At 39.3% G+C, this 26,253-nt stretch overlaps 1 non-coding gene across 1 annotated transcript; it reads left to right on the top strand.

Moving 5' to 3' along the window:
* The first annotated feature begins 1,712 nt into the window (after positions 1–1,712).
* On the top strand, positions 1,713–1,819 carry LOC141593663 (small nucleolar RNA R71). The gene has a single exon (XR_012521735.1). It is a non-coding gene; the product is annotated as a small nucleolar RNA R71 (small nucleolar RNA).
* Positions 1,820–26,253: the final 24,434 nt, after the last annotated feature.

The raw sequence follows: 26,253 nt of genomic DNA, 5'->3' as shown, positions 1-26,253 counted from the left end.
TCGCTAATCGTGACACCTTAAGGCGACGCAAGGGTTGACAGAAAAAAGGGTCGAAAATTCCTGACGCTGAAAATGACGACGCTTTAGCAAAGCGTCGAGATATAATTTGGCGACGCTTTCAAACGTCGCTAATATCCTTAAAAAGCGTCGAAAAGTGGCGGGATTTGTTGTAGTGCATGTCAACAATGACAAAGTCCACCGGGATGAAAAATTTCCCAATTCGTACGGGAACATCTTCCCATATCCCTAATGGTGTCTTCGTCGATCTATCGGCCATTTGGAGTGTGATATTGGTGCATTTAAGCTCTCCCATCCCCAACGTTTTACTCACCGAGTACGGCATAACACTCACACTAGCCCCTAGATCACATAAGGCTTTGTTGATCGTGGTGTCGCCAATGGTACACGGTATTGAGAAGCTTCCCGGATCTTTGAGTTTTGGAGGTGAACTCCCTTGAAGTATTGCACTACTCACCTTAGTGAAGGCGATAGTCTCAAGCTTCCGGATCGACTTCTTCTTTGTGAGGATGTCTTTCATGTATTTCGCATAGGACGGCACGTGATTGATTAATTCCGTGAAAGGAATTGAGACTTCCAAATTCTTCACAATTTCCATAAATTTTCCAAGTTGGTCATCAAATTTGGGCTTGGCTTGACGACTTGGAAAAAGACGTCTAATCACAATGGGCTCCTTCTCCTTGACCTTGTCTTCATTTTTCTTTGAAATTTCTTCTTTTGATGGTTCTCCATCCTTGGAGTTTTGCACAATTTCTTCTTTGTCACTAGCTTCCACAACTTCATCCTCAACTTGCTTCTTTGGTGCTTCATACCTTGTACCACTCCTCAAGTGAATGGCACTAACCGTTTCATGTCTTGGGGGATTACTTTGAGGTGGTAATTGCCCCTTTTGTCTTTGTGAGCTTGAAGATGCTAGTTGAGTCAATTGGGTTTCTAACATTTTTGTGTGAGCTAGGATGTTGTTGATGGTGGTTTTCTTTGCTTGACTATCCTTTTGCATTTGAGTGAAAAACTCTTGTTGATTCTTTTGCATTTGAAGGACCGCTTTTTGAACATCAAAACCTTGGTCATTTTGTTGATTATATGGAGATTGATTTTGGTAACCTTGGTTATGGTTGTAAAAGGGTCTTTGATTTTGGTTTCTCATGGGAGGTGGGGTGTATGTTGTTTGAGGGTTTTGAACATTTTGGCTTTTGTATGAGAGACTTGGATGGAATTTGGCATTTTCATTGTAATAGTTGGAATAAGGAGTACTACTCTTGTATGCTTGGAAGGCATTCACTTGTTCATTTGTTCCCCTACATTCACTTTGGTCATGTCCCAAAGTTCCACAATTCTCACATATCCCACTTGGGATTGATGAAGATGCCGTCATGGCATTAACATGATCCTTTGGTGATTTTGAGGCTTCTTCCAATCTAGCCATAGCTTTTTCAAACTTCAAATTGATAGTATCAATGTGAGCACTAAGTTGAGCACCCAATTGAGTAACGGAGTCCACCTCATGCTTTCCTCCTCTAGTAGCCTTGCGAGGTCTACTATATTGTGAGTTATGGACCGCCATTTCCTCAATTTTGTTCCAAGTTTGATTGTCATCAACTTCGGTGAACATTCCATTTGATCCCATGTTGAGAATGTTCCTTGAATCTTCATATAGACTGTTCCAAAATTGTTGTACTAAGAACCACTCGCTAAGTCCATGGTGAGGACATGAGCGACAAATTCCTTTGAATCGCTCCCAAGCTTCATACAAAGATTCTTCATCCCTTTGCTAAAAACTCGTAATTTGCGCTCTTAGCATGTTAGTATTTTCCGGTGGATAGAACTTTTTGTAGAAAGCTAGAGCCAACTTCTTCCAAGAATAAATTCCGAGAGTAGCCTTATCAAGGCCTTTCAACCATTGTTTCGCGGTGCCAATTAGAGAAAAAGGAAATAAGACCCATCAAATTTGGTCTTGAGTTACACCGGTTTGAAAAATCGCATCACAATAGTCACAAAAGGTCTCCATATGAAAGTGAGGGTCTTCACTAGGCATCCCCCCAAATTGGCTTCTTTCGACTAATTGGATAAAAGCGGATTTGGCAATAAAATTTCCGGTTAGATGTTGTGGTGTGGGAGTACCATTGGGTAGGTTCTCCTCGGTGGGTACGGAATGTGATGAAAACTTAGGCATTGTGGGTTGATTTTGTGTTGTATTTTGTGTTGGGTTCTCCTCACCTTCTCTTGCAAAAGGGTTGATGAACTCAATAGTTGGTTAAATATCTACAACCTCACCAATACCTCTCAAATTTCTCCTAGCAAGGCTTCTATTGGTTGTCAAAGTTCTTTCAATTTCACGATCAAAGGGTAACAAGTCACCTTGTGACCTTCTAGACATGCAAAATATCAAACAACTCGAAAACAACTAAAACAAACCTTGAGGAGTTTTACTTCCCCAAGGCAAAGAAAGACACAACTAATAACAATATAAGAAAATCTAAATCAAGTTAACACTGTCCCCGGCAACGGCGCCATTTTTGGTCGGGATATATTCTTTTAGGTTACTTGTCGTTAGGAGCACCTAGACCAAAACACAATTTATAGCTTCACAAATAACTCTACAATTAGTAAAAAGGCAAGTAAAGGTCGGATCCCAAGGGACGGGAATTGAGATGAGATTTTTATTGCAACTAGTGGTGTCTTAGGGGTGTCACAATTGGGTTTTGAATAGAAGATCACTAAACTAAATAGCAATGAAAGTAAACAAACAAGATGAATTAAAAGGGTTGTAAACAATTGATAAAAAGCACTAGGGTGTCATGGGGTCATAGGGGATTCATGGGAATTGATCATACAAACATGTTCTCAAATTATAAGCAAGCAATTATTGTTGTGATGGATTGAGTTGGTTTATATCTTACAATCCTAGGAAAGTTTGGGTCCCAGAGCCGAATCGATTAGATTGTACAACACCTGCAAGTCGACTTAGTCTCCCTACTCAACAACATGCATAGTCTAATGAGACTCGAGTTGGTTTATGTCTTACAAGTCTCATTAAAAAGATAGGTGATGGGTAAAAAATACAAGGATTCATAGGCTCGCATTTCATCAAACATAACATGTGCATGGGTTGAGATCAAAACAAGCAAGCAAATAAACCATGAAAGCATATTAATTTAAGCATGAATTATTCCCCATGTTGGTTTCCCCTAATTACCCATTAACCCTAGCTAAGGAACTACTCACTCATTATCATGTTGAACATGCTAGCAAGGTTGTCAATCATACCAACAAAGTGAAAGATGATGAATAAATGAAAGTAATTAGCAATAATTAAAAAGGGATTAAGAGAATTTTACCTACTAATGATTCCAATAATAAAGCAAAGAATAAAAGAAGTACTTGATGCTTGATTGAGAGGTTGTCAATCTCCCAATAATAACCCAAAAAATCTTCAATTACCCAAAATAAAGGATGAACAAGAGGGAGATTAAGGAAATAAAACTTGTATTAAAACTTGATTAATTGTTGATTACAATATTAAAGAGAGATTTGATTGATATTAACTACACTAAAGATTGCTAAGAAGAACATGCTTTTCTAATTAGACTAATGGGGTATTTATAGTGAGGATTAGGTGTAGGAATTAGGGTTAACTAAGGGCTTAAATGACGATTAAGTCCCTACTTAAGGAAACGCCGGTATTTTCGGAAGGATGGGCATCTTTCTTGAAGCTTGAAGAAACGAATTGGTCTGCCAGGGAATCCGGGCATCTTAGGCACGGGACGGGCGGTTTCTGTGGTCTTGGCCCGGGCGTCTTGGGGATAAGACGGGCGTCCTCTGGAGTTGCTGCCCGGGCGTCTTGGGGAGAAAACGGGCGTCTTCTGGGGAAGACGCACGGATTGCTGGGCAGTCTTGTTTCTTCTTCTTTTCTTCCTTTTTCTTCATAAGATCCTTGGGGATTTCCTCGGGGATGCAAGGATCTTTTCTCATCATTGCCCATCTACTATAGTATGTACAAAGGCCTTCTAATCTTGTCTCTCCTTGATGCTTGGTCATTTGAATTCAATCAATTTAGTCTCGTTTTGCCATGAAAATGCAAGGTTTGCACTCCTTTCCTACCAAGGGATCAAAACCTCAAAGAATATGCAAAACAAAGAACTAAAGACAATAAATGACCCAAATATGCACTAAAAAGAATGGGAACAAGGCTAATTCGGGGACTAAATATGCTCTAATTATGGTCACATCATATGTAAAAGGGATAAAATTGAGTGATATATGTTATACACAACAATATTAGAGTTGGTTTTGATGATTTTCACTCAAAAATTTGCCTTAAAACTCCGTCTTAAAAGTGCCCCAACTTGAAATTCGTCTTATATTATTGTGAAATTCGGTAATGTATGAAGTTGTTTTGAAGGTATAACTTCCAAAAGAGGTAGTAGTGATGTTAATTGATGCCGTACTTATCAAAATTTTTACAGATGTGAGACCGTCTGAAGATACATTTGAGGGTTTATGCTTATAAATTTTGGATTGTTGCTGAAAGTGTGAACTTAGTAACTCTTTCCTATGCTTATACATGAATGCTTTACATGTTTTCAAGTATATGTGGTTTGTATATTTAATTTATATGTTGAAAACAGATGCCAAGACCTTATGTGGGAACCTGTCAGAGCCAAAGGGGGAGGGCTTTCGAGCCCGAGGTAGGAGATGGGAGTGGACCTACGGTCCCAGCAGTACCCTAGTACCCATCTGTAGTCTTTGTGGACTTTACACAAAGGGGTAATTTTTTTGCTTTACAAAAACGAATGATGAGACCTACCGGTTGTATAGACACAACTCTCTTGACTGACTTAAGGATTGAGACTGATGTTAGGCATATCTTTGAGACCTTGGGGATTACTGGGTTATACCGTCTCCGGAAACATTCTTATGCTTTCTTGACACTTGAGTTTATGAGTTCGTGTAAGTACGATGCTGTGGAACAAACTGTGGAGTTCCACCTTATGAACACAAGTTTTCTTCTTACCATGGATATGTTTGCAACAGACCTTGGCTTGGCTAAACCCGCCAAGGGAGCACTCAGGGACATTCCGTCTGAGTGTGGGGTTAGTAGTCTCATACCTTGTCTTACCGGTAAACCAGCTCCTACTTTGAGTAATATTTTGATCAACGATGTTCAACATATCACTTTGAAGATTTTCCTCCGTGCTTCGACATGTTTGCTCTATGAGAGGAAGGATGTGAGTAAGCTAAACTCACATGAGTTGATGTTGTTGATGGCTTACCCTAACCCCACCCGATCCCAGCCACTCACCTTTAGTGCCCCTGCCATGGTGTGTGCCAGCTTGGCCCTGATGGCTTCTTCCGATACCCGTTTCTTGAGTTGTGGTGCTATTGCCACTCGGTTGGCAGAGAGGCTGACATCCTTTGAGGCCTCCTCGGCCTATACTCCTTTGACCCGTGTGGTACTTACCTTGGACCGAGAGTACTTCCTCGACTAGAAATGGTTGAGAAAGTAAAAGGTTGGTGGGTTGGCATGGAGGGTATGGGGTATGAGTTGGATGCGTATACCAACTCCTGAGCACCTTCCAGCTACAGAGCCTTTACCAGTGGCAGTGGTGTATGCCGATTCTGACGAGGAGGAGGAGGAGCGTCGAGCGAGGCAGACGTACCTCATTGACCCAGAGATCCTACAGGTGATGCCCGAGCCGAGGAAGGGGGACCATGTGAGAGCTGAGGATGCCTAGCCTAGAGTAGGGAGGGGACGACGCCGGGTGAGGGAGAGGGTGGCAGAGACCCAGCCGGAGCAGCCAGTGCCTCCGCAGTACCAGTATCCCGGTTACCACCCTTTTTATAGCCCGGAGATGCGAGTGAATGACCTCACGGAGAGGGAGTCATCTACCTTGACACTCCGGAACCTCCACGAGATGGCATATGTGCAGGGTATTGGGACCACGGGAGCTCAGCCGGTGTGTTAGCGGGGTGTTGGGGATGACAGTGGCGTCTTCCACTCTTTTGGTGTGGATAGGTGTACTTGGGGAGAGCCGCAGTCATACCCCTGTGGTTTCTTGGCCCCTTGCCGCATGGGAGCAGATGCCAGTGTTGGTGGTGATGCAGGTCATGATGCGGCTGGAGCGAGAACATCGGGAGGTGGTGGCGGTGATGAGTTCATGGATGAGCAGCATGGGGAGTGATGATACTCCTTTTCCTTCTTCTTTTGCTTCATAGTTGTAGTGGATAGTGTTTTGTTGTCGGTTGATACTTTATTTGGATCTTTGGCTTGTATGGTTGGCCATAAGGCCGTATTTTGAGTACGTTTAGACTTGTTATGCAGGATTTTAGGGTCGAGAGAGCATCTCGACTCGTGTTTATATGATTGTTTGGCCTATGATTGACTTTTAGGGGATTTTCGACTTGTGGCAACTCAATCGAGTAGCTGCAGGTGTTACTTTGGAGGGAGTATTCTTATCTCGGCTTACTCGATCGAGTAGCTGACGAGCTCGATCGAGTAAGGCCAGCTCAATCGAGTGCCTGACCAACTCGATCGAGTGTCACTGTTACAGGAATTTTTTTAATTGAGACTTGTTTGAATCATCGTATCTTTGGATGTTATTATGTTAATCTTTATTGTGGGTGCTTATTAATGTTGCTTAGCTTCACCGTTGATTATATAATTGCGTGTGGTCATAGTATAGGTATATATATATATATATATATATATATATATATATATATATATATATATATATATATATATATATATATATATATATATATATATATATATTGTGGGTCATGTGTATGTAATTCCAAGTAAGTGTCGTTGCTGCCATGAGTCAAGTATGCATGTTGGTTAAGTTGCACAATTCTTAGTGGTATTTGTATAACGTTGTAGTCTATATCAAGTCAAATTGGACAAGTGGAATACAATGGTTATAATGTTGTAATATAATTAGTATGATCGTATAAAAAATAATTTGTGACTTTGTTGCTAGTTCGTAAGAATATACCTTGCGGTGTACTACCTAATCTCAGTGGTTTTCCGTTTATACGAGTTGTATTGTGTAATGTTAAATAGTAGGTTATGTCAATATGGATCAAGGTTGTTTTGTGGTTTACGAGTAATGTCAAAATGATATTAAGTATCGGTTTGAGGGTCAGGGAAGTTGTTTGATGGTGAACTTCGGGGACGAAGTTCCTTTTTAAGAGGGGAAGAGTAATGTCGCAAAAGGAAAAAATGATGTAATTATAACAACTTTACAGTATTTATGTGGTATTTTAAAGTATGTGAATGATTGCTTTAACCATTTTATATCATGGTTTGAATAGTCTCATAGTGGTTATTGTACAATTGAGTAAGAGTTTGGACTTGTTGAATAAAATAACATGTTATGTACTTTATTTTCAAGTAACTATTTGCTATGTTAGCTTGAGAATTGATGTTGTTAGCAGTAGTGTGGTTGTGTTGAATTAGAGTAATAGAGTGAAATGAAGACTTTGTGGTATGAATTAGTAACATTTGTTGTTGTGAATTGATGCTCAATGGTTGTCAAGTGATAAATGAAAGTGTATGGTCCGATAGATGTGTCTATGTATGTTTGACTGATAGTATGTGGTAAGTGCAAGTAGTAGTAGTGGTAGTCGTTTATGTGTTTAGTACGTGTTCAGTGATTCAAAAAGGAAGTTGGAGTTTAGCTGAGAGTCGTGTAATGTAGTGTGTGCTAAGATGGATGATGATGATGTTGATGAACATACGTAGTGGGATGGTAATTCTAAACAGCTGTGTCGACCTGTGTTGGGTAAAACGGTGGTGATGACCTTGGTTTCATTGTCGTGAGGTTTGGGAGAGGATGAGTCGAACTTCCGGGACGAAGTTCTTTTTAAGGGGAGAAGACTGTAATACCCTCCTTTTAGGGACCTGTTGACCGACCTTGACCGTCCTTAGATACATGTCTTGACCTTTGGAAACAGTACGAGCGATGTCTTATGACAAGGTAAGCTATGTGTGTATGGTACTCGATCTAGTCGAGGTTACTCGATCGAGTAGCTTGGGAGCTCGATCGAGTAGCACTCACTCGATCGAGTAAGTTTGTTACTCGATCGAGTAGCGTGTTTACAGCGAGGATTTATATATAGTGTTTTGAGAAACCGCAAATCATTTTCGCCTCTCTTCTCTAAACCTAAGTGTCGTCTCTTCTCCTTCCCTTCGCCATAGTTCCTCCCTTTGGAGTCCTTGCGGATGCTTGTGCCATGGGGATGGGTTGCTTGAGTCGGGTAGCGGTCTTGACGCCGGATTGCTATACGTAGGTATGTCATCGTCATTATCATCATTATCGTTGTTGTTTTCAATTAGGGTTATAGTGGTTGTGATGGATGATTGTACTATTCGTATAGGTGTATTGCTTGGTTGATTGATATCACATGGTCGGGCGTTGAATCGATGCGGTTGGCTAAAGGTAGGTTCGCCTACTCAGTATTGTTGATTGTCTAGAGTGTCTTCTGATGTGGTTTGATTGCTGTAGTGTCGGTGTGGTTGTCTGGTTGTGATAGTTGGTTGGTACTGTGTCGTTTCGTTGTCGTTGTTGTGGTACAGCTGATTGTGTTTGTTTGTCTCTGGTTTTTGAGGTGCGTCCTCGGCTGAGTGGAGTCACTTACGGGAGCGGCTTCACGCCCTAGTTTCGCCCTCCGTGGAACCCGCCACGGGAGGGGATGTGCACATTAATGGGACAGGGTTATCGCTCGGTATGATGAGCGGGGATTTGTTGGGTACGGCTGCAGTCCCCCACTGGCAGGGCAGGTCCAGTGGACAGTCGGTGACGGAGATTGGTTGGATGAGATATGGTGTGTATGACTTGTTGTGCCTGTGTTGTGTTTGTGGTTGTTGGTGTGTTTCCTCCTTATGGTGAGCAGTCAGTCTTAGCAGGTTATGATGTGGATGTTAGCTGGGTGCTTGGCGGGATGAGTCTTTCACGAGATACATCAAAAGTAGTCCACATAGCTGATAGGAGTTTGAGTTGTGCCTTTTGTATATCTTTAGTTTTGTTACACACTTGTAAAATAACTTAATTGTTCTTTTATCGACATTTGATTATTACTGTCCTCGGGCAACCGAGATGGTGATGCCCGCATATACTAGGGAAGGTCTAATTAAGGCTCCTTAATATATGGGTGTGTCACACTAGGCCTCGGGACGCCCGGATCCTGGGACAGGGTTCTTCGTCTTATGTTGGCTTCCTAAAAATCCGTGGGGACTGTCTTAGGGACGCTCGGATCTTTCATCATTGTCCAATTCACTCGATCTCCTCTTCGATGCTTGGTCATTATATGCAATCCATTTAGCTCCATTTTTCTCCATAAATGCAAGGCTAGCAATCCTCTCCTACCAAGAACACAAACCTCAAAAAATATGCAAAATGAGAAACTAAAGATAAGAAATAACCCTAATATATGCTAGAAAGCATGGGAACGAGATTAATTCGGGGACTAAATGTGCACAAATATGAGTCACACCAAACATCCCTAAACAGAACCTTTGCTTGTCCCGAGTAAAGAGGTGACTAAAACTATGACCTTTATTTAAACTAGCCTACTAATATAGCCAATATGAGACAATTAGCGGGTCTCACTCCGCCTCTTCAACTCACAACAAGACATCAATGAGGTAAGATGCCTTCTTGCAAGGCAAGGTGGGGCTTGCCAAAATGGCAATACATCCAAGCATTAAGCACACAAAACAAGTAATGGATGCATCTACAAAAAGGAATAGCCACTTTCCTCATCTAAGTGGCAGATATTACCTAAGAGGGAAGCAATCTAAGGGTACACACTCCATTATAGATATGGTTTCTTCAAGTTACTAAGCCTAGAAGAATACCAACAAATCACCTCCAAGTTGTGCCAAGCTAGGGTACCTTTGTCCTCAATTGCTAAAAGCTTTTGTCAAGAGTAGGCTCCCTATGGTGTTAGAAACACTGTAGGAACGCGGAATTCCCCTTCTTGCCTAGACAAGAAGGGTCGTCCCCTCTCCACCATGCACAAAAGTGGAATCAATGGATGAAAGGGATCAATATGATTTTTAGTTTCATAATGGGTGTTTGATTTTGATTTGTTATTCCCCCAAAATTATTTTCGAATTTTGACATTTTGAGAACAAATTTCTTGCCATTTCTTTGATGTTTGGCATTTGGATACTTGACAATTTTCATTTTTTTTGCATTTTTGAACATTTTTCAAAGTGACCCTAATATGTAACGAGGGTGATTTTATTTAAGCATATGCGTTCTTATTTTTGTACTCCTCTTTTCTTTGATGCAATTTTGCAAACTTTTTTATTTTCATTTTGATGCTTGAACTCAAATTTGACAATTTTTGTGCCCATTCTCTTTTTGTTGTGAGAGATGTGATAGAAATGGAAGATGGTTGCATGGTTTCAAGGGTCACCTTGGAATAAACGATAGCCAAAGAGTTATCACACCACAAGGTACTCTTGACTAGACCTTAATCCATGGGTCAAAGGATATTAGCATGACACATCCTAGGGTGTTCTGAAGGTATTCTAATAAGCTAAGTCTCAAGAAGAAAAAGTATCTACAAGGGCCTTATACACACTTATCAAGCTTCCCAACTAGATAATTTCACAAAATTTTCCTAGAATGCAAGTACATGTCATGATGCAACTAACATATATACAACCTAATGCAAATGCTTCTATCAACTAGTATGCCATATAAACTAAATGCAAGCTCTTAACACACATTGGTTTGTACCGCATCAACCAAAATAAAGTCACATTGTCATTAACATATAAAAGGAGGAAGGAGATTTGGAAAGATCATACTATGCGGTCTTCTATTTCCTTCATGCCTCGAATGTGGCGTAGTCGATCCAATGTGATAAGAGTGACAAACAAACACAAATATATACAATTCTACAATATAAAGGAATGAACATGTTTTTGGATTTTTGAGAAAAAAATTTCAATTTTTATCATTTTTTGATTTTTGATAGGCTAAGTTAGAATTTCCCATTCCCACACTAGTATGGGCATTGTCCTCAATGGCCAATACGATAGGAAATTATGCAATGCAATCTATATGAAAATGCATGATTTCTAAACTAGTATGCAAACTATATGACATATATAACAAGTGATGAAATCTAATCTATCCTATATGATGCATGCTTTCGATTAGTCGGAGAGCCAATTTGACTTGACTTGCATTCCTTGTGAGCGAACTTCCCCAAACCAAACAAAACACTGTTTCTAGTGTAGAAAAGAGGGGAAGTTCATGCACAAGGTAAGTATGCAATGCATGAATTCTAATTTGTCATTTTGGATTTTGCAAATAAGAACAAACGAATAAACACCTTAATGGGACCGAGGTGGGAGTCCTTTGTATGGTGCTAGGACTCCAAGCTCAAAATTTCCAAGAGCCAAAAATGACTCTACAAATAATCAAGATAAAGATTAAAGACAAGAGATAAAGACCTAGGGGTAGGAGACTAACAATGGAATAGGTTGAAACTAGGCAATCAACCCCGCACTTGTGCTATCCTCCATAAGCTTTTGTCAATCTTCAATTGTCGCTCATCGCGACATCATCATCGGACTCATTACCGGCATCATCATCATCGGAATTATCATCATCAATTTCTTCATTATCCACCTCCATTGGACTAGAGGATTCACCAACTTCATCATCATCGGAACTCGAACGTTGCTCTTCTTCTTGGCAAGAACCAATTCCTTCCTCATCTTCCTTAACAACAATCTCCTTTCCATTAACCACCCAGCTATCCTTGTCGGTATCTTGAGAAGTACTGGGGAAGAACACTTTCTTATCCGCCCAACTAGGCAAAGGACATGAAGAATCAAGAAGTCCTTGCTTAGCAAGATGTAGTAGTGGTGGAGATTGGGCTCGATAAGCATTCACCCGATCATCACAAGCTTCTCTATGCATGCATCAATTGGGGCAAGTAATCATTGCCTACCATAACATTAGAGCCACATGGTTTAAATTCTTGGTAGGGGAAAGGATAAGGTGGAGTCACAATGGTAGAGGAGGAGGGCTTTGCAATCGGATCCCTTTGTTGCTTGATTATCAATTCGGCTTCTTTGGAGACGATAATGAGGTAGTTGGTTCTTTGGGTGGAGATACGGCAAATCTTGGTGGGCAAGACAATGGACTTGGCTTCCTTGATGAGCCATTCAAATTTATGGTCAAGATTGTCATTTTTGACCCAATGAAAATTGTTGATCAAAGCACTCATGTCAAGAAGGTTGCTTCCCTTAACCAGTTTGTAGGTATTATCCTTGTTGAACTCCGGGTTAAAATGTTTAGCTAACCTTGTCACCAAGCCCCCATTTACAATAAAGGTTGCTCCCTCTTTCCCATTATCAATCTCTAACCACCGCTCAATCAATAATTGAAGAATGTTGTATTTTCGGGTGGACTTTCCATTAACATTCAAGAAGGACTCGAGGTAGACAAAGTCGAGTTCGGTGAAGTTGTTGGTGCCTTTACTAGCAATTAAAGTATTGGCCACAAACTTATGCCAAATTCTTATGCCCGGATGGTGAACATATAAGGCATGGCTCTCCCGGATGGAATCGAATTTACGACCGGTTATAGCTTTCCATAGGGGTGTGGCATCATACTTCAAAGGCTTCTTTTCAAAATGATCATATTTCGCAAGACCAAACACTTTACCAAATTCACCCTTAAGCATTCTTCTACTCTCGTTTTTAAGTCGGAACTCAACATATTCTCGAGTCTCTACCTTGTATTCCCTCAAGGAACTTATGAACTCCATGGTCAATGAGGGGTAAGTGAATTCATTCATATCAAAGAGGGTTTTCAACCCCATGGACTCGAAAAATGCTCTAGATGGCTCAAGTATACCAAAATTTCGCAAAGTATATTGACAAATAAACTTGGTAGCTAAAACTTTCTTTTTGGCAAGGGATATAAATTCAATCCTTTGTTTGTCGGATAAGAAAGTTACCTCCGGAAAGTTTGGCAATTGTTCCACAACTGGAATAGAAGGGGTAGCTTCCTCAATGGGATTGACGATTTCTGGGACTTGCTCCCTTGGTTGAGCTACTATCAAAGCTTTTGATACTAGAAGAGCTTGTTACCTTTTTGACAAATTTGGGGTTTTGGGTACCTTAGTTCCGCCTTTAGTCCTTGCCATTATATGCTCCTTATCAATAAACCAAGTTGTTCCTTGAATTCTCCTTGATTCTTCAAACTTCAATCAATTCCTCAATCAATTGTGGATTTTCGGATTTTTGCCCCAAACCCTAGAAAATTGATTCAATTTGTGAGGAAATTGATGATTAGAGGTCTTTTGTTGATGAAGGAGTAATTTAATTGTGTTTTGAGCAAGTTTTGATTTGTTTGTGTGAATTTTGGTGAGAAATTGATGTTCTTGGATGAGGGGATTGAAGGTTGAAGTGAGGGAAAATGGTTGTGTTTGTGTTTTGAAAGGGGTAAATGAATTGGGAAGAAGGAAGAATCCCCTGTTATTGCTATATAGCAGGTATGGTGGTGAGGATTTTTTGTGCTTAGTGCTTAGTCGTTGTCACTACCTAACCAAAACAATATTTATAACATCACAAACTACTCTTAGTAAAGAGGTAAGTAAAGGTCGGATCCCAAGGGACGGGTATCGATTTAAGATTTCAATTGCAAGTAGTTATGTCTTAGGGTGTCACAAATCGAGATGAGATGAGATGTAATCTAAACTAATCAACAAGATGAATGTAAATTAATGAAAACAAAGTAAAGCAATTAAAGGAGTTTGTAAACAATTGATTACAGGCACTAGGGTGTCATTGGTTCATAAGGGAATCATGGAAATAGATCATACAAACATGTTCTCAATTAGAAGCAAGCACTTATTGTTGTGATGGGATCGAGTTAGTGTATATCTTACAATCCCTAGGAAGATTTAGGTCCCGGAGCCGAGTCGATCAAGACTTTACAACACCTACAAGTCGACTTAGTCTCTTCCTATTCAACTCTATGCATGGTCTAATGAGGCTCGAGTTGGTTTATGTCTTACAAGCCTCATTAAAAAGATAAGAGATGGGTAAAAAATGCAAGGTTTCATAGTCTAACATTTCATCAAACATAACATGTGCATAAGTTGAAATCACAACAAGCAAGCAATTTAATTATGAAAACATATTAAATTAAGCATAGATCAATTCCCATGATTGTTTCCCCTAATTCCCCATTAACTCTAGCTAAAGGACTACTCACTCATGATCAAGTTTAGCATGCTAATAAGGTTGTCAATCATACTAACTAAGCAAAACATGATGAATAAATGATGTGACTAACAATAATTAAACAAAGGTAAAAAGAGATTATACCTACTTGAGATGATCCAAATAATAAAGCAAAGAATAATAGAAGTAAACTTGATGATTGATGGAAGGTTATCAATCCTCCAATAAACCCAAATAATCTTCTAATTACCCAACTAAAACTAAGAACAATTGAGAGATTAATGAAAGATTAAGATGTGATTAATATTGAAATGTGTATTACAACTTTAATTAAGACTAAATTAAGAGATTGATTATGATAAGATTGGATTAAGATTCTTTGATAATCTAGGTACTACAATAGGGTATTTATACTAAAATTAAGTATAAGGATTAGGGTTACTAAGGGCTTAAATGACGATTAAGACTCTAAGAGAAGCTTGACAATTTTGCTAATCCCGAGGGACATGCACGGATCATGCAACAACTCCCAGGGGAATCGGCGCGTCCTTGCCTGAAGCACGGTTTGTCCTGTAAGAAGATCCGCTCTGGCTGGCTTGGAGACGCTCGGATCCTGGCTCTGGGACGCTCGTCCTGAGCTCGGGACGCTCGGATCCTGGTACAGGGTTCTTCTCTTGTTCTTGGTTTCCTAACAATCCACGGGAATTGTCTTGGGGATGCACGAATCTTTCATCATTACCTATTTCTCTTCATTTATTTACTTAGCCTTTTAGTGTCGGTCTCCTCTTCGATGCTTGGTCATTAGATGCAATCCATTTAGCTCCATTTTGCTCCATAAATGCAAGGCTAGAAATCCTCTCCTACCAAGAACACAAACCTCAAAAAATATGCAAAATGGGAAACTAAAGAGAATAAATGACCCTAATATATGCTAGAAAGCATGGGAACGAGGTTAATTCGGGGACCAAATGTGCTCAAATATAAGTCACATCAAACATCCCCATACCGAACCTTTTCTTGTCCCGAGTAAAGAGGTGACTAAAACTATGACCTTTATTTAAACTAGCCTACTAATATAGCTGATATGAGACAATTAGCGGGTCTCACTCCGCCCCCTTAACTCACAACAAGACATCCATGAGGTAAGGTGCCTTCTTGCAAGGCAAGGTGAGGCTTGCCAAAATGGCGATACATCCAAGCATTAAGCACACAAAACAAGTAATGGATACATCTACAAAAAGGAATAGCCACTTTCCTCATCTAAGTGGCGGAAATTATCTAGAAGGGAAGCAATCTAAGGGTACACACTCCACTATAGATATGGTTTCTTCTAGTTACTAAGCCTAGGAGGATACCAACAAATCACCTCCAAGTTATGTCAAGCTAGGGTACCTATGTCGCTTTCGTCAAGAGTAGACTCTTTATGGTGTTAGAAACACTGTAGGATCGCGGAATTCCCCTCCTTGCCAAGACAAGAATAAGGTTCGTCCCCTCTCCACCATGCACAAAAGTGGGATCAATGGAAAAAGGGATCAATATGACTTTGAGTTTTATAATGGGAGTTTGCATTTGATTTTGTTATTCCCCCCAATTTTCTTGTGCCATTTGACATTTTTGAGAACAATTTCTTTGCCGTTTCTTTGATGTTTGGCATTTTGATACTTGACAACTTTCAACTTTCGCATTTTTGAACATTTTTCAAAGTCACCCTAATTTGTAACGAGAGTGCTTTTATTTGAAGTATTATAGTTCTCATTTTTGTACTCCTCTTTTCTTTGATGCAATTTGCAAACTTCTTGTTTTTCATTTTTGATGCTTTAACTCAAAATGATGATTTTTGTGCCCATTCCCTTTTTATTGAAAAAATATGATATAAGTGGAAGATGGTTGCATGGTTTCAAAAGTCACCTTGGAATAAACGGTAGCCAAGGAGTTATCCCACCACAAGGTACTCTTGACTAGGCCTTAGTCCATAGGTCAAAAGATACTAGCATGACACATCCTAGGGTGTTTTAGAGGTATTCTAATGAGCAAAGTCTCAAAAAGAAAGAGTATTTACAAGGGCCTTATATACACTTGTCAAGCTTCCCAAATAGATGTTTTCACAAAATCTTTCCTAAAATGCAACTAACATATATACAACTCTAATGCATATGCTTCTATCAACTAGTATGCCATATAAACTAAATGCAACTCCTAGAATCACATTGGTTTGTATCGCGTCAAACAAAAAGAAGCCACATAGTCATTAACATAGAGAGGAAAAAGGAGGTTTGGAAAGATCATACCATGCGATCTTCATATTCCTCATGCCTCGTATGTGGCATAGTCGATCCAATGTGATAAGAGTGACAAACAAACACAAGTATATACAATATACAGTTCTACACTACAAAGAAATGAACATGTTTTTGGATTTTAAAATTTTCAAATTTTTATGGTTTTTGTTTTTATGAAATGTAATAACATATTTTTGTGTTTTTCAAAAAATTTCAATTTTTATCATTTTTAATTTTAAATGTTAAGTTAGAATTTTCCATCCCACACTAGTATGGGCATTGTCCTCAATGGCCAATACGATAGGAAATTATGCAATGCAAGCTATATGAAAATGCATGATTTCTACATTAGTATGCAAACTATATGACATATATATATAAGTGATGCAATCTAATCTATCATATATGATGCATGCTTTTGATTGATTGGAGATCCAATTTAAATTGACTCGAATTCCTTGTGTGTGAACTTCCCAAACAAATCAAAACACTGTTTCTAGTGTCAAAATAGGGAAGTTCATGCACAAGGTAAGGATGCAATGCATGAATTCTAATTGTCATTGTGGATTTTGCAAATGGGAACAATATATGAGACACCTCAATGGAACCAAGGTGGGAGTCCTTTAAATGGTGCTAGGACTCAAAACTACCTGCAGTGTAAACACTATGGATAGGCAATAATGCAGCCTGGTTTGCAGGATGCTTTAACAATACCAAATGACCTTGTAAAATTCTGAATTTTTGTGACAAATAAGAATTAATATGGATCTGGAACTGTGCCAATTCTCATGAATTTATAAGGACTCTAAGTATTTTTAAACTCAATGGAAGCAACCTGAAACCCTGAGTTTACAGACAGCTGACTTAACTGAGTTTAAGACTTTTTAAGATAATGACAGGATATAGTTAAGACCTTAAATTTCCACAGAAGATTCACAGGAAACTTAAGATTATAACTTAGCAATTTTCAGACAAAAATCCATCGTTAAACACAGGATTAAAGCTTGAACTTGCTCAACACAATTAAACTCAACCACAGATAGACACAATGTGACACCCTCATTTATTGCGGAAAAGTAAACACATAATTCTAAATAAAAGCTGCATGGATATGTTTGTAATAGGTTTATTTGGGTAAAAACCTGTGAATTTTAAAACCTGAACCTGTTATAAAAGTATCCAAATGGGAAGGTGTCAAACATGCAATGTCTAAAATAAATCTCATAAATAAAACATCGCTAAAGTCGCGAAACAAAGTTATACAACCCAAATATGAAAAAGGGAGACATATGTCCCTAAAAAGTATATGACATAAAAAGTGTTTAAGGGTCACAATAAGATAAAGCCAATCTAGGTCCCAAGGTTACTTTGCTCGCTAGCTCGTCCATGTACCCCATATATGCATCACCTACCTGTCAATCGCATTTTATACAAATACGAAAGCCACAGTCAGTGGGGAGTAACTCCTAGTTCTCCCGACCCAAAATGTCATAATTAATATAACATGTAAACATAAGAATATGAATATGAATAACACATAGCCTTAGCATATAGATGCTAGACAATTGTGCTTATCATGTGAACAACAATAAAACAACACATAGTCCTAGCATGTGAATACTAGACCGACTCATACTACACTATCATGTGAATCACATAACATCCAGGAATCCAAACTCTATCAACCATAGCCGACTTGCATCTCACCTTCTATGATTCATAGAATCATCAAACAAGAAATGACAATATATCTGGAGACAGGAATAAGTTCCTAGTACAGTCAATAGTCACTCTGTAACTCGAGTCTATACCACGAGGTAACGTAAACACCCTAGTCCTAAACCTGCGCAGATCTAGCGACATGCGAAAAATACCGCATCCAAGACCCATGATCACACACATGAGTACCCCTAAGGAGTCCACCAAAGGGTTGGCTAGTACTTAAGCTGACCACATACTTCTACGAGTACGTCAGGAGGTCTTGCCCTAACTTGGATATAAGCCCACCAAGCTAAGACACAAAGGCTATTAAGCCGCAAACATACACTCGTCAAAGACTATAAGGGCATATCTATGACGAAGGCCGAAATACTCACCTAGGACCTAGTCCCAGCTTGAATACTTTAGCCCACTCCACACAAGACAAGTAGGATACCCAATTAACCATAAGAGGGGCAAAGAGTCCAAACTTGCACACACAAATGATCATACACACCCTAGTATATGAAAGGTTACGCAAGAGCATATTCAGCTGACAATCCAACAATATCTCCAATATCAAAAATAATCCAAATTCCAAACTAACCAACGATTACCATAATCCATGAGAACAAGCTAAAATGGCAAAGAGGCAACAAGACTCAAGCATAAGGCATCCAAAGCATCCAACAACCAACATGTGAAATGATAATTACAAATATCAAGGCTTAACATAAAACATCCAATAACAACCAATCTCACCTCAAAGACAAACCCTCGCCCTAGTCCCGCGACGGGTCATCGGTCACATCGAGGCTGACCGGTTTAAACCTAGTTTGACCAAACTCGTTCGGTCAATTTGGCCTAGCTCAGAGTCTTGACCTACTTTGGCCCAAATCACAAAATTCATCACAATATCATTCTCATGCTATTTCCAATTTCTATCATGTGAAAAACTATCAACATAAGGAAATATATTCCAACTTATAAAATATCCAATTCAATTAAATTCTCGCATAATAAAATAGTATAAATAACTGTCTCACACAAGGGTAAACTTTTCTATAAATTTTAATCGATAAAACGACGCCATTTACTCATACGGACTCCGAATTGAGTGATTCAAGTGGCTAAACCACCTAATTTTTCGATGCCGTTCAATCTGTCATATTTTTGGAAATATTGGAAAATGTGTCGGTCCGATACTGACGCGTTCCAGCCAAAACACGGACTTGTCACAACACATAATTCCTCATCCAAATTTGTTCCAACAATAATATACAAATGGGTAACATAAACTAAATATAAGCATACTCATCTTACTCCACTCATTCATTTATCAACAAGATCGTCTCAAACAACAACAAACAACAACAAACAACAAATACAACTACTATGTGACATTAAATCGTCGAGTAACTCGGAATAGTTACCTTAAGCTAGCAAAGAGACAACTAATAACTTAAGAAAGCTTCTAAAACCCAAAATTACCCTTCATCTTCAACAACATATGAGTCACCTAACTCATCTTCAAATTCTTCACCTATAAGAACAACAAAAACACAATTATTAAGCTTAAATTCGAAACCCTAAAAAAAGTGTCTTAAACAAAATTTGGGGGAAATGAAAATAAAGCTTACTAGTAGATGAGGATTGAAGAGAGGATTCCGAATATATAATTTTTATGCGATTTGGTGGAGAAATGAAGAAGTTATGGTGGATTTAGGGATTGTAAGGAGGTTATTTTGAGAGGAATTTGGTGTTTGAGAGAAGGGAGTGATAGAATGAGAATTGAGGAAATGAAAGATGAAGAGAAGACCCATGGAGGATGGAGGGTGCATGGGTGAGTTTCAATTGTTTACGTTTTGGTTCGTTTCGACGGAAATTAGAAATATTCGTCGAACGCGATTTCCGAGAAAATTAAAGTTCTTAAACACGATTTTACTAAAAGATTAAGTACTCATATGCCCAATATCCAAACTCTTTTACCCAACGACCGTAAGCAATTTTACGACTTTTATCCGAAATCTATTTTATCAAGGGAAAAGGTTTAAATATAGTTTAAATCACTTTTAACCATTTCTAAACTATCAAAAATAATTACATTTCTTCAAAATAAAATAAGATTATATTTTATCAAATAAATTTTATTTCAAATAAATTAATATAAAATTAAAATAGATTAAAATATTACTTTTATAATATAATAAAGGTCTTCAAATTTACGGGATGTTACACACAAGTTCAACTTAATGGTGCCAAACTGACTTTGATGACTTAACCACAGAGATCACAAGTTAATCACCAGGCCATGGTTCCAAACTACAGTTTAAACACAAGTTTGAAAGAAATGAGAGAAGTCTCAAGGCTAATTTTCATTCAAAAATAATCTGCTTGCAACAGATGAGACACATGTCCTTATATAGGCCTTGTCTTTACAATACAATTCGAAACCCTAGCATCCAATGGTCCAGAATTAATCTAAGATGAGTAAAAACAACATAAATTATCTTACAAACTAGTAAATAAAGTGAACAAGTGAAAATAAAAGTAAATGGGTAAAACAGACTGAAAATAAAGCATTGTTGCTGGCTATCATTGTCACTTATCTTCTTCTGCACAATTTGCTATTCATTTGGTGGATAGTTGAAGTCAAGGCTTCTTGTTGTTGTATTGTGGCAGCCTTTGTGTAAATGCTGCAACAACCCTTTACAAGGAGCCTCACAAATGCCTCACCAAATAAGGAAATGTTGCTTTATGCTTTAACTCCAACATGTGACTGCTTTGCTTTCCTGTTGCTGAATTTTATGCTGAATCACATTGCATTTTTAGGATGACTGGTGTGGATGCTTAGGGACCCTTGCTTGGGCTTTCAATTGAGACTCCTTTCAGCTGGCCATGGTGGTAGCTGAAAGCTTGATCTTGTGAACCTCTTGACAGGCATCTCTGGTGGTGTAGTGGGTGTTGTCTGGACCTGGCCAGTTGGTTGGTCAAGATTAGGAGCCCATGATCCAGCTCCTGTTGCAGCCTCCCCTTCTTGAAAAGGGCTTCACCTCAAGCCTGGCCCCTCTTCATCATCAGACTCACCATAGTAAGGACTCGGGTCTCCTATATTGAATGTTCTATGCACCCCATACTCACCAGGAAGGTCTATCTTGTAAGCATTTGGACCAATTTTCTCAATGACTTCGAAAGGACCCTCTACCCTAGGCATTAGCTTGTTCTTTCTCCATACAAGGTCACCTGGCATGAATTATTTTTTCTGTTTGGGACTCTTGGCCTATTTCTTTTATCTGTCATTGGCCTTCTCAATTTTTCTCTTGACAGTTTCATGGAGCTTCAACATTTGTCCCACCCTCTTCTTAGAATCATAGTTCATTTCTTTCTTAGGTACATTTGAAATATCTAAGGGCATCGAAGGATTGATCCCATAAACCACTTCAAATGGACTATGACCAGTTGCAGATGAAGGAGCTCTGTTGAAAGCAAACTCAGCTTGTGGCAGTTTCAAATCCCAGTCTTTCAAAGACTTGCTAACAATGCACCTCAATATCCTTCTCAGGGTTTTTTTAGTGACCTTAGTTTGGCCATCTGTTTGTGGGTGGTGGGAGGTGCTGAACAACAATCTGGTGTTGAGGAACTTCCATAGTGTCTTCCAAAAATAACTCATGAATTTAACATCTCTATCTGACACTATGGTCTTTGGAACTCCATGTAGCTTGACAATATGACTGAAATAAAGTTCAACAACACTCACATCATCCTCAGTTTTCTTACGTGCTATGAAATGGACCATCTTACTGAACCTATCAACAACAACCATTACTGAGTCATTTTCCCTTTTGGGTCCTTGGTAAGGCTATGATAAAGTCCATTCTCACATCTTCCCAGGGTTTGTTTGGCATTGGCAATGGTGTATAGGGACTTGCCTGAAAGGAACTCTTGGCTTGCTGGCAGATGGAGCACTTCCTAAGCACTACCTGGACATCTCCCATCATTTTGGGCCAGTAGAATTGCTCCTGTAAGATGTCAAGAGTCTTTTGGACTCCAAAATGACCTCCTAACCCACTGGAGTGAACTTCTTTGATCAATAGATCCCTGTATGACCCTCTTGGGACACATAGCTTATTTCCATGGAATAGGAAACCCTTCTGCAGTAAGAATTTGGTTCCTTGGATCTTAGTCCCTTCTGTCTGAGCTAGCCAACATTCATGAAAATCAGGATCATCGTTGTATAGCTCTTTCATGAACTCAAACCCAAGAACTTTCTGTTCTATCACTGATAGCAATGAATACCTCCTAGACTGTGCATTAGCAATAATGTTTTGTTTACCCTCCTTGTACTTGCTTGATAATGTGATGGATTGTAAGAACTCAACCCATTTGGCATGCCTGTGATTTAACTTATGCTGGCCATTGATATATTTCAAAGCCTCATGATCTGAATGTAGCACAAAAGGTTTTGGTTTCAGGTAATGACCCAAATGCATAAGAGCCCTGACAGTTGCATAGAACTCTTTGTCTTAAGCGGAGTAACTCTACTTGGCTCCACTTAGCTTCTCACTAAAGTAGGCCACATGCTTCCTCTCCTGAATCAATACAGCTCCTATTCTAACACCGATGGCATTACATTCTACTTTAAACAAATAGTTAAAATTAGGTAACCTGAGAATAGGTGCTTCACCCAACATTCTTTTGATCAAGTTGAATGCTTGTTGAGCATTCTCAATCAACTTGTACTCTCTTTTATTCATACACTCTGTGATAGGGGCATCAACAACACTAACATTTTTGATAAATCTTCTGTAAAAGGAAGCAAGGCCATGGAAGCCTCTCACTTCAGTGATGCTCTTAGGGATTGGCCAAGAATTAATGGCATTAATTTTATCTTGATCCACAGAAATCCCTCTTCCAGAGATGATGTATCTTAAGAACTTAATATCATAAGCCAAGAAGGTACATTTCTCTAATTTCCCAAAAAATTTGCTGCCTCTCAGGATTTGGAATACCTTATCAAGATGGCCCAAATGTTCTTCTGTGGATTAGCTATAGATTAGGATGTCATCAAAGTATACCACAGCAAATCTTCCCAATTAAGGCCTCAACACTTCTGTCATCAATCTCATAAAAGTGCTGGGGGCATTTGATAACCCAAATGGCATAACCAACCATTCATAGAGCCCTTGCTTAGTTTTGAAGGCAGTCTTCCACTCATCTCCTTCTCTGATTCTCCCTTGATGATAACCTTGCCTAAGATCAATTTTTGAAAATATCCTGGCACCACTTAACTCATCCAGCATGTCATCCAACCTAGGTATAGGGAACCTATACATGACTGTGATATTGTTGATGGCTCTGCTGTCAATACACACCCTCCAAGTGCCATCCTTCTTAGGTACCAACAATGCTGGGACAGCACAGGGACTTAAGGATTCCTTCACAAATCCCTTTTTCATCAGCTCATCAATTTGCTTCTGCAACTCTCTTGTAGCATCAGGATCACACCTGTATGCAGGTCTAGTAGGGAGTACAGATCCTGGCCCAAGGTCAATCTAGTGCTCAATACCCCTTAGTGGAGGCAATCCACTAGGCAATTCATCAGGGAATACATCATGGTATTGCTCCAGTAATAGCCTAACCTATGTTGGCAGTTGATGCTCCACATCCTCATGAACTTCCTTGGATAGTAGGATAAGAATAGGTTGTTCTTGTTGTATTTCCTTGACCATTTCTGCTTTAGATAGAAATAAAACACCATTGAGTCCATCTGTCACACTTGGACTCCCATAATTCTTCTGGTTAGGTGGTAGAGGGGTTAATGTGATCTTCTTGCTGCCTTGCTTGAAGGAATAGGTATTGCTCATTCTCTGATGGATAGAATTCTTGTCAAACTCCCATGGTCTACCCAACAGTAGGTGGCACGCATCCATAGGGACCACATCACACAAGATCTCATCTCAATAAACATTGCCAATTAAAAGTGGAACCAGACACTGTTTATCCACCTTGACCTCTGCTCCCTTGTTTAGCCATCTGAGCTTATAAGGGTTGGGGTGCTCCTGGGTGCTGAGGTTAAGCTTATTAAACATGGTGATAGATGCTACATTAGTGCAGCTTCCACCATCAATGATCAAGTTTCATACCCTGCCCAGAATAGTACATCTACTCCTGAAAAGGAGGGATCTTTGATCCTCCTCCAATGGTGCCTGTTGAGAGTGCATTACCCTCCATAAAATAAGACTATGGCCTGTATCAGGGTGAGCCAAGACCTGTTCTGGGTTGGGTTCCTCCTCAAGAGTTTTCTCCTCATTCACTAGTTCCTCCTCATACTCAACTGAACCCTCTCTTTCCCACTCCTCTACTTCCATTGCTGTCAATGTTCTCTTGGAAGGAAAATCCTTCTTGAAGTGGCCATACCCCTGGCATTGGAGGCATTTAATCTTTTCTTTTGTCGAAAGTGGGTTGGACATAGGGAACATAGGTGCCTTCCCCTTGTCTCCTCCTGTTTGGGACACTGGCTTAGGGGTTTCAGCAATTTTAACACCAGTGTAGGGTCTAAAGATAGGTTTGGGTTTAGGTGTAGCAGGTTTAGACTTTCCCATTTTCTCCACCCTGAGTGCCAAGTTGACAACATCATCATAAGACCAAAGTTGTTACATTCTAACCTTAGTAACAATATTCTTATCAAGCCCTTCTAAGAACCTAGCAATCCTTTGCTCAGGCTTCTTATTTATCTCACACTTTAAGGTTAGCTGTTCAAACTCCCTCAAATAGGTCATAAGGGGTCTCTCATCCTGCCTAAGCTTAGACAACTTAATGAATAGGTCATGGGTATAATCTTTGGTAACAAACTTATCCAACAATTTCCTTTTAAGCTTGGACCAAGATTTAATAGGTTCCTTCCCTTCCCTTAACCTCTGATGTTTAAGGTTGTCATACCACAGTGATGCATATCCTTTTAACTTTAACATAACAACTTTACAAGCCTTAGCATCATTGTAATTTTTGAACTCAAATGTTTTTTCGACATCCCTAATCCATTATAGTAAGTCATCAGGGTTAAGACTACCATAAAAATCAAGAATTTCTACCTTTAGATGCTTGTCTGCTTGCTCAAGAGCCTCCTCTTGTGTTCTGATGCATTCCTCAGACTCTGACTCATAACCAGGTGGTGGTTGCCCTCTCCCTGCTCCCATAAAAAAGCCTATACCTCTACCTCTTCCTCTAGGAGGTGGTTGTCTCCTTGGATTATGGTTTAGGAATCTCTCCATCACCACATGAACAACATTGAGCAGTGTGTCTACATTTCCTGCAAGTGTTTCTATTCTGGTCTCAAAACCAGCAAGTCTCTCTTCACTCATGGTTGTTTTTTGTGTTTTTAATGTAGGTAGGAATAATGATCTCACAGCTTCTCTCAACCTAAGACTAACACAAAGGTGGAATTGTGTTAAACCTGAGCTCTGATACCAAAATGCAATGTAAACCCTATAGATAGGCAACAATGCAGCCTGGTTTGCAGGATGCTTTAACAATACCAAATGTCCTTGTAAAATTCTGAATTTTTGTGACAAATAAGAATTAATATGGATCTGGAACTGTGCCAATTCTCATGAATTTAGAAGGACTCTAAGTATTTTTAAACTCAACTGAAGCAGCCTGAAACCCTGAGTTTACAGATAGCCGACCTAACTGAGTTTAAGACTTTTTAAGGTAATGATAGGATATAGTTAAGACCTTAAATTTCCACAGAAGATTCACAGGAAACTTAAGATTATAACTTATCAATTTTCAGACTCAAATCCACAGTTAAACACAGGATTAAGGCTTGAACTTTCTCAACACAATTAAACTGAACCACAGATCAACACAGGTTCAACTTAATTGTGCCAAACTGACTTTGATCAATTAACCACAGACATCACAAGTTAATCACCAGGCCAGAGTTCCAAACTACAGTTTAAACATAAGTTTGAAAGAAATGAGAGAAGTCTCAAGGCTAATTTTCATTCAAAAATAATCTGCTTGAAACAGATG

This window comes from Silene latifolia, chromosome 7, assembly GCF_048544455.1.
Source record: "Silene latifolia isolate original U9 population chromosome 7, ASM4854445v1, whole genome shotgun sequence".
NCBI lineage: Eukaryota > Viridiplantae > Streptophyta > Magnoliopsida > Caryophyllales > Caryophyllaceae > Silene > Silene latifolia.
The sequence above is the reverse complement of the archived record's forward strand: the minus strand, read 5'-3'. Positions and strand labels throughout refer to the sequence as shown.